The sequence below is a fragment of the Mustelus asterias genome, chromosome 15, assembly GCF_964213995.1.
Source record: "Mustelus asterias chromosome 15, sMusAst1.hap1.1, whole genome shotgun sequence".
NCBI classification, from domain to species: domain Eukaryota; kingdom Metazoa; phylum Chordata; class Chondrichthyes; order Carcharhiniformes; family Triakidae; genus Mustelus; species Mustelus asterias.
Genome location: NC_135815.1, coordinates 102,783,344 through 102,799,815, shown reverse-complemented (window position 1 = coordinate 102,799,815; position 16,472 = coordinate 102,783,344). Strand labels below are relative to the sequence as shown.

The following is a 16,472-nucleotide window of genomic DNA, read 5'->3' as shown; positions in this document are numbered from 1 at the left end:
AGGATTGTGATCGTGGACTGCTTTGTCCTTTCTAACTATTGTCTGAATTCCAACTTCTGTTTACTCTCCCTCCCTGTTCACTCCATCCCTGTAACCTCATTTTGTTGCAGTTGCCCAAGTCCCAACCTTCACATTGTTATAAGTGCATAGTTCCTGCTTCAACATGGTCAAGGTAACATTCACTTCCAGGAAAATTTAACTAGAAAATGGGATAAGCACAACTAAGCAGCTTGAAGGCTTTTACACTTAGAATGTTGCAGCCATGTGGATTTAATGGTTGATCAACTAGATAAGTAAAATGATAAAATAGGGATTCTTATTTAGCAGAATTGGAGACAAAGTGAGTACACTGTTTGCAAGGAAATGCAGCCCGGTGAGTTGTTTTGTTTTGGGAGTTAAGGCTACAATTAATTTCAAAGCGTACAGTGGCAGCAGTGTGTGCCATTTATGGGAAGCACTGCAACAACTCACCAAGACTCCTGAGGCAGCACCTTCCAAACCCATGACCACTACCATATAGAAGGACAAGGACAACAGCTCTTGTAGATGTTACAACACGGCTGCCATTGTACATAATGATGGAAGGAATGCATGTTGGTGGAAGGGGTGCCAATCAAATGAGCTGCTTGTCCTGGATTGTGTCAAGCTTCACGAATGTTGTTAGAGCTGCACAAGGGAACACCGCCACCTGGAAATACCCCGCCTAGACACTCACCGTCCTGACGTAGAAATATATCACCGTTCCTTTAATGTTGCTGGGTCAAAATCCTGGAACTCCCTAACAGCACTGTGGGTGTACCTACACCACATAGACTGCAATGGCACAAGAAGGCAACTCACCACCACCATCTCAAGGGCAATTAGGGAGGGGTAATAAAAGCTGGCCAAGTCAGTGATGCCCACATCGCATTCAAAAAACAAATACAACAAAACATTAGAGAAATTTTAGCCCCTGGCATCTCTGCACCTGATGCAACCAAATGAAAAACGTTGCAGCCTCCTTCAAAGCAAGTGCATAACAGATAACACAAAACACACAAGAGGAAATCCCAAGCCAGCAACTCACCTCAAACTGAGAGATATCCTCTTCTATTTGCAGCAGAATATCTGGCTGCAGGTCAATCACTTACGTACCTGCCGGAACCCTACCAAACCCCCCAGAGAGTCAAAGTCTTCACCTGAGGAACAGACAAGACAGAAATGAAATCATCTTGCAGGGCTATGGGGAATAGAGGTGTATGGGATTGACTGGATTGCTCTACAGAGAACCAGCAGGGAATGGATTGGCCGAATGGCCTTTTTCTGTGTCATAATGACATTATGAAATCCGCAAGGATCCTAATTGCAAAGTCATTTAAAATAAAAACAGAAAGAGCTGGAAATACTCAGCAGATCTGGCAGCGTCTGTGGAGAGAGAAACAGGGATAATGTTTCAAATCAAATGTGACTCTTCAATATGATTTAGGCTTATTATAAAAGAGAGACACGTGGCTGCTGCTAGATTTGTTATGAGGTGGAGATGCCGGCGTTGGACTGGGGTAAACACAGTAAGAAGTTTAACAACACCAGGTTAAAGTCCAACAGGTTTATTTGGTAGCAAAAGTCACTGGCTTTTGGAACAGGTTGTTTAACCTGGTGTTGCTAGATTTGTTGCCAATGTTTCAACAAGTGTGGCATTGCGAAGCTACAAACCAACTCTGAATTATAATTTTTTTCCTAACTGGGGCCATTCAGCCCCTCCATCCTGTTCCAGTTACCAGCAGCTATCGCGCATGCCCAACACAGGCGGCTCCAGGCTTGCTCGTGCGCAGCTACTGGAGCAACGATTCGGACATGCGCATGTGCAGAGATGACGGCCACCAGCGAAGGGCGGAACCTTCCCAGGTCCCGCCCCCGGAGACAACACCGCTATTTGACCCCGCCCCCAGAGCCTTCCATCGAAACGAGGCTCTCTCCACACCCCGAGACCCCGCCCCTTCTGTCTGACCCCGCCCCAGGTCCCACCCTTCTGGCCAGACCCCGCCCCTCCCGTGCAGACTGCCTCTCGACCCCGCCCCTCCCATGCAGATCACGCCTCTTTTCTCACCGCCCCATATCAGTCCCGCCCCTCATCACTGACCCCGCCTCTTCTCACCCGGCCCCGCCCTTCTTCAATGACCACACCCCCTCTCTCAGGCCCCGCCCCGGCTCAGAACAAACGCAGGCCTTTTCTCAGAACACTCCCGTCTTGGACCGCAAGCCCCGCCCCTTTTCACTGACCCGCCCCTTCTCAAGCCACGCCCTCGCGACGCCCATCTCCCAGGCGCGACCCTGTCTAACATGCCCGCCCCTTCTCAGGCCCCGCCTCACTCAGTCACCGCCCCTTTCCCTCACGCCCCGCCCTCTCATGCCCGCCGCTCCTCCAGGCCCCGTTCCTCTCCTAGGCCACGCCCCTTTTCCAGCCCCACCCGCATCAGGGCCCCGCCCTATTTCAGACCCCACTCTCCCTCAGGCCCCGCCCCCGCTCCAGACTCCGCCCCTATCTCAGGCCCCGCCCCCCGCTGCAGTCTCGTTCTGGGTGGCTGTCGGAGGGAGCGAGCGGCCGGAGCGGGACCGGATCCGACGACAAGCGGCAGGTAGGTGGCTCCCCTCCCCCAGCCAGAGCGGGGGCCCAGCCCCGACTTCCCGCGGGTTAGAGGCGGCGGTGGGGAGGCTCCGCGCGGGGCTCCGGCCTGTCTCCGGCCTCCGGGAGCCGGGCGGAAGCAGCAGTTTTTATATGAAAACCTCTAACGATCAACAGGGACAGCTCAGCGCCTCAGAATGTGGGAGAAACCACTGGCCGCCTCAGTAACATCAGCGAGCAGCATTCACCTCAATATCAACAAGATCAACCACCTTACAATGGTCAGAGAGGGTCACAAACTGACCCTGGCCACAGCCCCGGGGCAGCGGGAATGGCCACAGCCCCGGGGCAGCGGGAATGGCCACAGCCCCGGGACACTGGGAATGGCCACAGCCCCGGGACACTGGGAATGGCCACAGCCCCAGGACAGCGGGAATGGCCACAGCCCCAGGACAGCGGGAATGGCCACAGCCCCGGGACACTGGGAATGGCCACAGCCCCAGGACAGCGGGAATGGCCACAGCCCCAGGACAGCGGGAATGGCCACAGCCCCGGGGCAGCGGGAATGGCCACAGCCCCAGGACAGCGGGAATGGCCACAGCCCCAGGACACTGGGAATGGCCACAGCCCCAGGACACTGGGAATGGCCACAGCCCCAGGACAGCGGGAATGGCCACAGCCCCGGGACACTGGGAATGGCCACAGCCCCAGGACAGCGGGAATGGCCACAGCCCCGGGACACTGGGAATGGCCACAGCCCCAGGACACTGGGAATGGCCACAGCCCCAGGACACTGGGAATGGCCACAGCCCCAGGACAGCGGGAATGGCCACAGCCCCGGGACACTGGGAATGGCCACAGCCCCAGGACAGCGGGAATGGCCACAGCCCCGGGACACTGGGAATGGCCACAGCCCCAGGACAGCGGGAATGGCCACAGCCCCAGGACACTGGGAATGGCCACAGCCCCAGGACACTGGGAATGGCCACAGCCCCAGGACACTGGGAATGGCCACAGCCCCAGGACACTGGGAATGGCCACAGCCCCGGGACAGCGGGAATGGCCACAGCCCCAGGACACTGGGAATGGCCACAGCCCCAGGACAGCGGGAATGGCCACAGCCCCAGGACAGCGGGAATGGCCACAGCCCCAGGACACTGGGAATGGCCACAGCCCCAGGACAGCGGGAATGGCCACAGCCCCAGGACAGCGGGAATGGCCACAGCCCCAGGACACTGGGAATGGCCACAGCCCCAGGACACTGGGAATGGCCACAGCCCCAGGACACTGGGAATGGCCACAGCCCCGGGACACTGGGAATGGCCACAGCCCCGGGACAGCGGGAATGGCCAAAGCCCCGGGACAGCGGGAATGGCCAAAGCCCCGGGACAGCGGGAATGGCCAAAGCCCCGGGACAGCGGGAATGGCCAAAGCCCCGGGACAGCGGGAATGGCCGCAGCTCCGGGGCAGCGGGAATGGCCGCAGCCCCGGGCAGCGGGAATGGCCGCAGCCCCGGGCCGGCGGGAGTGGCCGCAGCCCCGGGGCGGCGGGAATGGCCGCAGCCCCGGGGCGGCGGGAATGGCCACAGCCCCGGGGCGGCGGGAATGGCCGCAGCCCCGGGGCGGCGGGAATGGCCAAACCCCCGGGGCGGCGGGAATGGCCAAACCCCCGGAGTGGCGGGAATGGCCACAGGCCCCCACCCCTACCACCAGTCCAGCCCCAGGTTTCATTGACCCCGATTTATTGCCTTAGAAATTGGGAAAAGAGGAAATATTGCCAGGTCGTCCTCGTTGTACTTGTGACTGGATCTCCCAGTGTCACCCTGCCTTGCGTACTGAGAGAGAGAGTTTACATTTTGAGGAAAGAATTAAAACATCGAATGCAAGAAAAATAAGCTTCAAGGTTAGTGTAGAGACACATGTTGCCCAAAGAAGTAGTTTGTTCTGTGTTCTGAAGGGATTGCTTACTTAATAATTGGTTGGTTTTTGGGATTGCTGGGGAGAATAAGAACAATGTTTGTGATGCTTCTGTGTTTTATAACTGTTTAATTGCATCTTTGAGTGTTTTGGCATAAGAATAATATGGAAATTTCCACATCTAAGGACTTCTGGAGAAACCAGCATTTGCACTGCAGTTTTTCAATGAAGCACCATTGTGCATAGATTATAGGAGTGAGATGTTATAATTTTAATTTAACATTTGGTGAATGCTGTTTAGTTGTTCAGCAGGATCAGAGTAATGTATACTGATTTAGAATGCTTATTTTAATTGAGTAAATGGTGAAATGGAGTTTCACGTGACCCAGAATTAGCATGTGATGTACTTGTTCCAAATAAATTATCTCCCCAAGTCAAACCTTTACTGACTACCAAACTAATGTTTGTTTTTTATGTTTTACAGTTTAGAGGTTACCGCAGTATAATTTAAAATGAGAATATACTGCAGACAGGATTATATCCACAGTGCTGGGAGGTTTGCACAGGCAATATGTTCCACATAGCTCTCCCCACACAACCAGAGTTGGAGAAAACAAAATCTGTTTTAATTTTTGGGAAGGTCATACTATAGTCAAAAAATTGTATTTGTGTCAGATTGTCACTCCAACTCTGCTGGTGTGAGGCTGTTAATTATGCTGACAGGAATAGACCTATCAACTGGGATTTGGTCAGTTGCTGCTTCTTGTAGCTGAATCTTAACATACAGAAGACTCTGCCCTTGTCTGTTGGGGAGGAGTTCAGGGATATCCCAGTTGGATGTTGTAAGAGGGGAATTTTATTATTTGCTAATATCTTTTTGGTCACTGATCTTGTGTGACATTGTTACCAAAATCTGGCCTAGCAGTTTCATTAGTGTCCATTGTGGATCCTAGTTTTAAGGAAATGCCTTCAATAACTGGGAGTTTACTTTCACTGAGTTCCTTGTTCACTCAAAGATCTGAAACCAAATTCTTGTGTAGTTCAAGGATGCACTTATTCCATTCATATCAGTCTAATTGTAACCAGAGAATCACCATCAGTGCCTATCTTCCCACGCCTGCACAGTAACCTCTGGTGTCCCTCCAATGATCTGTCCTGACCACCACCCCCCCCTTTCTCTTTCTCTTATCTGCATGCTGCCCCTTGGTGACATCATCATCTCTAAACTGTTAATCTGACGTCCAGAATTAAATATTGGGAAGGCTAAAGCCAAACTCCTCTTCCCTGCAGAGTTCCATCCCCCTCTCTGTCTGAAGCTGAGCTGTGATTCAGTCTTTTCAGAAACTTGGTGTCATGTTTGAGATGTGTTTCCATCAACTTTTCCACACAATCACTGAAGCCATCTATTCCATCTCTCTATCGTATCTCTCCACTCCTACCTCGCTCTATTGCTGTGAAAACCCTGATCCCTCCAGACTATTCAAATGCATTCCTGGCTAACCTTGCACATTTTATGCTCTGTAAACCTCAGGCTGACAATGTCCTAGCTCGCATCGAATGCCATTCGCTCATCTCTCCTCTGCTCACTGTTCGACATTGGCTCCTTATTAAACTATGTGTCAATTCTAAAATTCTCATCCTTATTTTGAACTCGCTTCATGGCCTCACCACCCCCTATCTCTGTGATTACCTTCAGTCTCAATCCTCTGAGGTGGCACGGTGGTTAGCACTGCTGCCTCACAGCGCCAGGGATCTGACTTGGGTCACTGTCTATGTGGAGTTTGCACGATATCCCCCGTGTCTGCGTGGGTTTCCTCCCACAGTCCAAAAGATGTGCAGGTTAGATGGATTGGCCATGCTAAATTCTCCCTCAGTGTACCCGAAGAGGTGCCGGAGTGTGGTGGGGATTTTCACAGTAACTTCATTGCAGTGTTAATGTAAGGCTTCTTGTGACTAATAAATAAAGTTAACTTTATATCTGTGCTCCTCTCATTCTGGCCTCTTTCACATTCCCAATTACAGTTGTTCCACCTCTGCTGGCTGTGTTTCCAGCTGCCTGGGACTGAAGCATTGGAGTTCCCTCCTTAAACCTCTCTAACTCACTCTCCTCCTTTCAGACACTTTTTAAGATCTACCACCTTAACCATGATTTTGTCCATCTCACCTAATGTCTCCTTCTGTGGTTTGGTCTCATATTTTGTCTTGTATTGCTCCTGTGAACTGTCTAGGAATGCTATATAAATCTAAGTTGTTGTTGTATTTGTTCTCATATATATGAAGTGAGTTGATTGGTTTGCACTTAAAGTGCATCTACCAGTTTCTAAATGCAACCCATGTGTACAATATAAAACACCACTCAATGGCTGCAAGCAGGAAACTCGGGCAAAATTCTATCCAGAATTCTGGTTTTGACTGCAACCAGACTAAATTTCACTCACCTGCCAATATTGGCCCTACATGCTGACAGCGGTATAATATGTGAAGCAATGCTGAAGATATTTCTTCATGTGACACTGAATACCATAAACTTCCAAACCCTATATTCTTCAGTTTATCTTTAACTCTTGTGCTGTGCTATCCTGCGCTCCTGGTAGACTGTATTCCATTTCTGACATGTGAACTGCAGCCAGCATTGATTCTAAAGCAGTAATCTCAATCTTTGATTATGAAACAACATATTTTATCCTCCTGGAAGTTTTGTTGGGCCAATACATGAGTGATTGACAGTAACATTGTCTAACTCCTCCTAACATTGCAGCAAATGTTTAAAGTTCACAGTTTAAAAGTTTATTTGTCAGTGTCACAAGTTGGCTTACATTAACACTGCAATGAAGTACTGTGAAAATCCCCTAATCGCCACACTCGGTGCCTGTTCGGGTACATTGAGGGAAAATTTAGCACGGCCAATCCACCTAACCAGCACGTCTTTCGGACTGGGAGGAAACCAGAGCACCCGGAGGAAACCCACGCAGACACAGGGAGAACATGCAGACTCCACACAGACAGTGACCCAAGCCGGGAATCAAACCCGGGTCCCTGGCGCTGTGAGGCAGCAGAGCTAACCACTGTGCCATGGTGCCGCCCGATGATATTCCTGATATTCGGATATTCGGATGTTGAGAAACTAAAGCCACTTTTCCCCATTTGCAAAAAAAATGGAGATTTACAAACTTGGAGTGGAGGGTCTGGAACCCTTGATTCCAGAGTGTTGGTGTGGTGATGCTTGGTATACACCCTGTTAATTCACCCACTGGCGTGGGATAACTATGTAATAACTTTCACTTTGATCAAACTTTTGTTCAATAAGCAGTCCAGGCTGGTTTGTATCACGGGAAAGTTAGATGAAAGATGTAATGAAGCAGTCATTGAGTTCTGAGGCACAGAGAAAGCTCAGGAAGGTTTTGCAATCTGTGCTGGGACTAAAGAATCACAGGAAAGAAGAGAGGGCTGGAAATGCTGTGATAGCCAGGAGAAGGTGAGGCTGTGGAAGTGATCAGGCAGTTCACAATGTTGATATTGGCTCGCTATCTGAAGCTGAGCACTGATTCAGCCTGTTCGGGGACTTGGTGTCACACTTGAGATGAGTTTTGAACAACTTATCCACACAATCACTAAAGCCATCTATTCCACCTCCATAGTATCTCTCCATTCCTATGCTATGAATGGAATAAATGATCCAATGCATCCTTGTACAAAATCTTTAAAACAAGCAAGTGAGGGACCTGGGCTTAGTATGATGTCTAGTCAACTCATAGATCCCAGTCTCCCAGAATGTGAAATGAAACCTCTCATGGCAGGCTGGTGCAAAAGGTTGGATCTCATGGGATAAAGGGGGGGTGGTGGCTAGATGGGTGGAGAACTGGCTTGGTCACAGAAGACAGAGGGTGGTAGTGGAAGGGTCTTTTTCCGGCTGGACGCCTGTGACTAGTGGTGTTCCGCAGGGCTCTGTATTGGGACCTCTGCTGTTTGTGATTTATATAAACGATCTGGAAGAAAGTGTAACTGGGGTGATCAGTAAGTTTGCGGACGACACAAGGTTGGCAGGACTTGCAGATAGTGAGGAGCATTGTCAGACGCTACAGAAGGATATAGATAGGCTGGAAATTTGGGCAAAGAAATGGCAGATGGAGTTCAATCCAGATAAATGCGAAGTGATGCATTTTGGTAGAAATAATGTAGGGAGGAGCTATACGATAAATGGCAGAACCATAAAGGGTGTAGATATGCAGAGGGACCTGGGTGTGCAAGTCCACAGATCCTTGAAGGTGACGTCACAGGTGGAGAAGGTGGTGAAGAAGGCATATGGCATGCTTGCCTTTATAGGATGGGGCATAGAGTATAAAAGTTGGGGTCTGATGTTGCAGACGTATAGAACGTTGGTTCGGCCGCATTTGGAATACTGCATCCAGTTCTGGTCGCCACACTACCAGAAGGACGTGGAGGCTTTGGAGAGAGTACAGAGGAGGTTTACCAGGATGTTGCCTGGTATGGAGGGTCTTAGCTATGAGGAGAGATTGGGTAAACTGGGGTTGTTCTCCCTGGAAAGATGGAGGATGAGGGGAGACTTAATAGAGGTGTATAAAATTATGAAAGGCATAGATAGGGTGAACGGTGGGAAGCTTTTCCCCAGGTCGGTGGTGACGTTCACGAGGGGTCATAGGTTCAAGGTGAAGGGGGGGAGGTTTAACACAGATATCAGAAGGACATATTTTACACAGAGGGTGGTGGGGGCCTGGAATGCGCTGCCAGGCAAGGTGGTGGAGGCGGACACACTGGGAACGTTTAAGACTTATCTAGATAGCCACATGAACGGAGTGGGAATGTAGGGATACAAAAGAATGGTCTAGTTTGGACCAGGGAGCGGCGCAGGCTTGGAGGGCCGAAGGGCCTGTTCCTGTGCTGTATTGTTCTTTGTTCTTTGAAACAATAGGCATTTTAAAGAGGCTATGAAAAGATTTGGATGCTACTTGTTCTACATGAAAATATAGCAAACTAACAAGTCACTGTGTAATGTTGGGATTTGTGTTTTCAGAATTCTGAGGGTGATGTTTGTGTAAATTGTATAATATGAGCAAGAATAGGAGAGAACTTTGGAACTTTTGTTCTGATTTTTACAGAACAAAGTCAAGTACAATGATTTCCTTTGGCTTCTCTTTAATCTTTTTCTAAAACGTTTTATCCTGGGGTGTGTGTCAGTGTCCTGTCGGGGAGGGGGGGTGAGTGTCACTGACATAGCTGATCTCAACATTGTTGGTGGGGGGGGGGGGGGGTGTGTCCGTGTGTCAGTCCTGTCTGGGGGTGGGGTGGTGTGTGTGTCCTGTTAAAGGGTATGGGGGGGGGGGCAGCCTGTCGAAGGGCGGGGGGGTGGTGTCAGTGTCCTGTCGAAGGGCGGGGGGGGTGGGGGTGTCAGTGTCCTGTCGAAGGGTGGGGGGGGGTGTCCGTGTCCTATTGGAGGCGGGGGGAGGATGAGTCAGTGTCCTCTTGAAGGGCGGGGGGTGTCAGTGTCCTGTCGGCGGAAGGGGATGGGCGGGGGGGGGTGAACGGTGCGTCAGTAAGATTGTAACCTCAGTGAATGTTAGATGACATGATCGGGGCAGTGTACACAGGTGGATGCTAACTTTTGTAGCGAGCACAATGGAATCTAACCAAGCCTCAGGTTGTAATCCACAATCTCGATTGGTTTCATATGTTGTTGCAAAAAGCTTTGCTCCCAGCTTGTGAATTTCAGTGGGGATTACCTGACTGCTCCTTTAAATGATAAAACAGTTATTAAATTAACAAAATCATTGCTATTTAGATTCTATATAATCATTTGTGTATATCACTGTGTGGCACGTCTCTCTGGAACTTCAGTCTGCTCAGTTGCTATAGCTTTGGGAAAAGTTTCCGCACTCGGATGCTGGATATATCTCAGGCTTCAGTCCTTTCCAAATTGCAGCTGGGTTTGTTTGACTTTGGGATTAGTGCCGTTTTAAAAGTGCCTAAAGTAAGTACAGTGATGACATGAAGCTGCTGTGGATGTCGACATTAGTGCTTTTAAAAACATGCTCCAAGTTTGATCCCCAGACTGAAACAAAAGGACCAGGCGAGTGTAGAGTATGAGCCTGGCTATGGTCGTGCTCTTCATGTTCTACTGGACCTGTAATCGTGAGTTCAAATTTAACTAGAGCAGTTTTGTGAATGATTTGATTTATTATTGTCACATGCTAGTATACAGTGAGAAGTATTGTTTCTTGCACGCTATACAGACAAAGCTAAAGTTTATTATTTTACTTAGTAGTCACAAGTAAGGCTGACATTAACACTGCAATGAAGTTACCGTGAAATTCCCCTAGTTGCCACACTCTGGCGCCTGTTCGGGCCAATACACCTAACCAGTGCGTCTTTCAGACTGTGGGAGGAAACCGGAGCACCCGGAGGAAACCCACGCAGACACGGAGAGAACGTGCAAACTCTACACAGACAGTCACCCAAGCCGGGAATCAAACCTGGGTCCCTGGCACCGAGAGGCAGCAGTGCTAACCACTGTGCCATAGAGAAGGAAAGGAGAATGTAGTGTTACAGTCATAGCTAGGGTGTAGAAAAAGATCAACTTACTGCAAGATAGGTCCATTCAAAAGTCTGATGGCAGCAGGGAAGACGTTGTTCTGGAGTCGGTTGGCACGTGACCTCAGACTTTTTTATCTTTATCCCGACGGAAGGAGGTGGAAGAGAGAATGTCCGGGGTGCATGGGGTCCTTAATTATGCTGGCTGCTTTGCCAAGGCAGAGGGAAGTGTAGACAGAGTCAATGGATGGGAGGCTGGTTTGCGTGATGGTTTGAATGAATGTGAACTTAGTTTGGAAAAAGATCTGGAAATAAAAAGATTATATCAGTAAAAGTGACCATGGGGCTGTTGGATGGATATAGACAACCAACGGGTTTATTAATGTCCTCACCTGGTCCTACCTGTGAATGACTCCAGCCCTGTACCAACTCGTAACTTGACTTTTGAGCAATTGAATAAAATTGCTGAAAAGAACATTGCAGTATTTCAGGAAGAGCGAAAGACTTGCAGATATATCATACCTTCCACAACCTCAGGTCATCCCACACACTTCACAAGCAGTGAAGTACTCTTCTGAAATGTGGCAGCCAGCTGGCACACAGCAAGATCCCACAACAACAATGATAATGTTGAGATCAGCTATGTCAGTGACATTGAGGGATGAATGCTGGCCAGGACATTGGGGTTAATTCCCCTTCTCCTCTTTGAAATAATGGTCATGGGATGTTGAGAGGGTGTCTGAGAGGGCAGACAGGGTAAAGCACCAAATACAGTAGAAATGCCAGCTTTGATTTTTATGTTCAACTACAGGCTTTTTGTACCTCACTAGAGATGCCCAATCTCTGAATGAATGAATAACAAAATAATCTCATTCTCTATATTTCTATTGATATTAATGTCCAACTGGAGCCTTTTGGGGGCAGCACGGTGGTTGGGGGGGGGGGGGGGGGGGCACGGTGGTACAGTGGTGGCACTGCTGCCTCACAGCGCCAGGTACCCGGGTTCGATTCCTGGCTTGGATCACTGTGCGGAGTTTGAATGTTCTCCCCGTGTCTGCGTGGGTTTCCTCCGGGTGCTCCGGTTTCCTCCCACAGTCCGAAAGATGTGCAGGTTAGGTGGATTGGCCATGCTAAATTCTCCATCAGTGTACCCGAACAAGCGCCGGACTGTGGCGACTAGGGGATTTTCACAGCAACTTCATTGCAGTGTTAATGTAAGCCTACTTGTGACACTAATAAATAAACTTACTTGTAACACACACTTGCTTTGCTCCACTAATAGCAGCCAGGCCACCAGCCCCGCGCTTTGCAAACTCCTTCCTAAAGCCTCTCTCCATTTCCTCCATAAAGACCTACCTCTATAACCAAGTTTCACACCCCCCTGATATCTCCTTTCACTCAACATCCATTTTTCCCTCATTATGTTTCCAACAAGAGTTGGAAATGCACTTTGTGGAAATGATTGACAGAGGATCAGCCATTCTGGCGTTCCTGTGAGGAGAGGAATGGGAGAAGACGATTGGTGTCAGGGAGTGAAAAAGTCAGTGCAGACTCCAATGGTTAAAGGTGACTTTTGTTGATAACAGCACAGGTTCCTAAGTGAAGAACAACCAAGGACAAATGAAACAATCTCCACATATCACACTTTTCAGGAGTGTGAAAGAGTTTGATTTATTGTGACTTTCTTTCCGATCCTTTTTCCCATTTTCTTTGAAGGGGGTCGGGGCTTGCCGGGGGTCGGGGCTTGCCGGGGGTCGGGGCTTGCCGGGGGTCGGGGCTTGCCGGGGGTCGGGGCTTGCCGGGGGTCGGGGCTTGCCGGGGGTCGGGGCTTGCCGGGGGTCGGGGCTTGCCGGGGGTCGGGGCTTGCCGGGGGTCGGGGCTTGCCGGGGGTCGGGGGTTGCCGGGGGTCGGGGCTTGCCGGGGGTTGGGCTGGCTGAATGTTGTTCTGTTATCTTGCCAAAACATTTTTTGTGCAAGAGTGTAGCAACTGTTAACAAAGATGGGCCTTTGGAGGCAAGCTGGGGTGTAAGTATACATAAGAGGGATGACAAGTAGTCATTGGTATATGGCATCTGGCGTACAACTGTAATGGTGCTCTTAATTATTAAAGAACAAGTAAACTTTCATTTACTTTGGGTCTCTTACATTCTCGGGACATTCCAAAGTCAAGGAACATTTGAAGTGTAAAACGATACTTGTTTGTTGTTGCAATTCCTGTAACAAACAGAGGATCAGTACTGCAGACTTGGATTAGGAATGCTGTGATTAAATAGCCCTGGATAAAGTCCAGCCTATAGTTTTCATGTTTATCTTGTGCTATTTTAAACATCCTTTCGTGTATTATTGTTTCAGTTCATACAATCATTACACAATACAGGTACAAACAATATAGACACATAATACAACTGGGCCAGATTCTGCTGTCGGAGTGAGGGACTGTGTCTGCTCATATTTAGATTAGTTCTTCCACATTTGGGGCTTAACATTTTTTGGGTGGCAAGTTGCTGAATGTACAAGCTGATGTCACAGCAAGAAACAGAGCAGCAGGGATCTGACTGAACAGGACGAGTCACTGTGTATTTCCCTAACCAAACAGACTGAAGGACAGTGAAACCAACAGTACAGGCTGTGAAGGAAATGTAAATAAGAGTAAATGCCATGTCAAATAAGTTACAGAAAGACTAGTAATGAGGGAAAGAAAGATTGGATTGAGAGAGGAAAAAGAAAGGAAAAGTCAGGAAAAAGATTAAAAGTTAATTGTTACAGTGCAGAAAGAGGCCATTCAGCCCATTGTCTCCACACTGTCTCTCTGAGTAATTCACTTAGTGCTACTCCCACACCTTCTCCCCATTGCCTTGCACATTGTTTTTTGTTTATTCAGGTTTCTTGCTGTAACATTCAACTTGCCCTTTCAGAAACTTGCCGCACAAAAAAATTAAATCCCAATTGTTGAAGAGGCAAGGCTAAATGCCAGGCCAGCATTTATTACCCATCCCTAATTGCCCTTCAGAAGGTGGTGATGAGCTGTATTCTTGAACCCGCTGCAATTCCTGAGGTGTAGGTACACCCACAGTGCTGTTAGGGAGTGAGTTCCAGGATTTTGACCCAGTGACAGGGAAGGAATGGCGATATATTTCCAAGTCAGGATAGTGTGTGGCTCGGAGGGAAACTTGCAGGTGGTGGTGTCCAGAGTCTGCTGCTCTTGTCCCTCTAGATGGTAGTGGTCAAGGGTTTGGAACGTTCTGCCTGAGGAGGCTCGGTGAGTTGCTGCAGTGCATCTTGTGGATGGCACACACGGCTGCCACTGTGCATCGGTGGTGAAGGGAGTAAATGTTTGTGGATGGGGTGCCAATTAAGCTGGGCTGCTTTGTCCTGGATAATGTCAAGCATCTTGAGTGTTGTTGAAGTTGCACTCATCCAGGCAAGTGGGGAGTATTCCATCACACTCCTTATATTTGTGCCTTATAGATGATGGACAGACTTTGTGGAGTCAGGAGGTGAGTTAATCATCACAGGATTGCTAGCCTCTGACCTGCTCTTGTAGCCACAGTATTTAAATGGATGGGCCCAGTTCAGTTTTTGGTCAGTGGTAACCCCAGGCTGTTGTTGGTGGGGAATTCAGTAATGGTAATGCCTGAAAAAGTTTTTCTGATCACATTTGCTTCTTTTACCAATTACTTTAAATCTGTGCCCTCTCATTCTCAATCTTTCCACCAATAGGAATAGTCTTTCCCTATGTACTCTGTCCAGAATCCTCCTGAATTTGAATACCTGTAGCAAATCTCTCAGCTGTCTTTTCTGCAATGATACTTCTCCAATCTATCTTCAAAACTGAAGTTCCTCATCCTTGGAACCATTCCTATGAATCTTTTCTGCACGCTTTCTAATAGCATCTGGTGCATTTAAATCCGTTTACCTTTGACAGGCGAGAACAGGATTTCAGTTGTGATAGTTTGTGGTGTTCTAAAGCTGAGGATATTCCATGCAGTAGCTCACCTGAAGATTTTACATCTGTTTCTTCAGGTGTCCCATAACGCCAGTTGCTGAGGTAGAAACGCAAGGTGCTTGATGACTTAGATTCAGATCTACAGATGGAATTTAATCCGGACAAATGCGAGGTGATGCATTTTGGTAGATCCAATTTAGGTGGGAGCTATAAAATAAATGACAGAACCATCAGGAGCATCGACACACAGAGATCTTGGAGTACAGGTCTACAAAAGGTGGTGAAGAAAGCATAAGGCATGCTTGTCTTCATCGGATGGGGCATCGAGTATAGAAATTGGCAAATTATGTTACAGTTATATAAAACATTGGTTAGGCCACATTTGGAATACTGTGTCCAATTCTGGTCACCACACTACCAGAAGGACCTGGAGGCTTTGAAGGGAGTACAGAAAAGGTTTACCAGGATGTTGCCTGGTATGGAGGGTATGAAGAGAGATTGAATAAACTGGGATTGTTCTCCCTGGAAAGATGGAGGCTGAGGGGAGACCTGATAGAAGTTTATAAAATTATGAGGGGTGTGGATACGGTGAACAGTTGGAAGCTTTTTCCCAGGGCAGAAATGACAATTACAAGGTGACACAAGTTCAAGGTAAGGGGGGAAAGGTTCAGTGGAGATGTGCGGGGGAAGTTTTTCAGAGGGTGGTGGGGTCTGGAATGCTCTGCCAAGTGAGGTGGTTAAGGCAGTTATGTTAGCGACATTTAAGACTTACCTTGATAGGCATATGAATAAATGGGGAATAGAGGGATATAAGTGTTCAGCGCAGGCTTGGAGGGCCAAAGGGCCTGTTCCTGTGCTGTTCTATTCTTTGTTCTTTACAAGTTGCCATAAAAAGTTTATTCAGTTTTTTTATACATCAAGCAAGACTATAAGAACCAAGTAACCATTACCAAACCTACAGCAATATTGTCTCACCCTCCCTATGTCTGTGATCTCCTTTAACTCAACAAAATTCAGATCTCTGCACTGCTCTGATTCTGGCCACATGCAACCCTGAATTGAATCTGCTATTGGCAGCTGTGCCTTTAGCTGCCTGGGCCTGAGGCATTTCTTCCCTCAACCTCTTCACCTCACTTCCCTCCTTCAAAACACTCTGTAAAACCGAGCTTTTCATAATCTGCCCAGATCCCGCCTTGTGTGACTCAGTGTCACATTTCACATTCTGATGTTCCTTTGATATTTGAGATATTTTGGAATGGAAAAGCTCCCCACCCCCAGGTTGTATGTGTGTTTTTGATAAATGATACTAAGATGAATCTTCCACATGTCACAGTTCCACCCAACTCTCAACCCTTCACGTAAGGCTGCAGTTTGTTTTTAGGGTTTCGAATTCAGTTGTCATTGTGAAGTGAAACAGGTTCTGAAAATTAGCATAGGAGGAGTAGGCCATGTTCTGCAGTTT

The 16,472-nt window shown here is 48.4% G+C and overlaps 1 protein-coding gene across 1 annotated transcript in view; it reads left to right on the top strand.

The window, feature by feature from the left end:
* Positions 1-2,539: 2,539 nt before the first annotated feature.
* Positions 2,540-16,472, top strand: part of LOC144504712 (N-acetyllactosaminide beta-1,3-N-acetylglucosaminyltransferase 2-like) — a 32,378-nt gene continuing 18,445 nt past the window's right edge. Inside the window, exon 1 of the mRNA XM_078230457.1 lies at positions 2,540-2,615. The gene's annotated coding sequence lies outside the window, so the exon portion shown is untranslated. The remainder of the gene's footprint in view (positions 2,616-16,472) is intronic.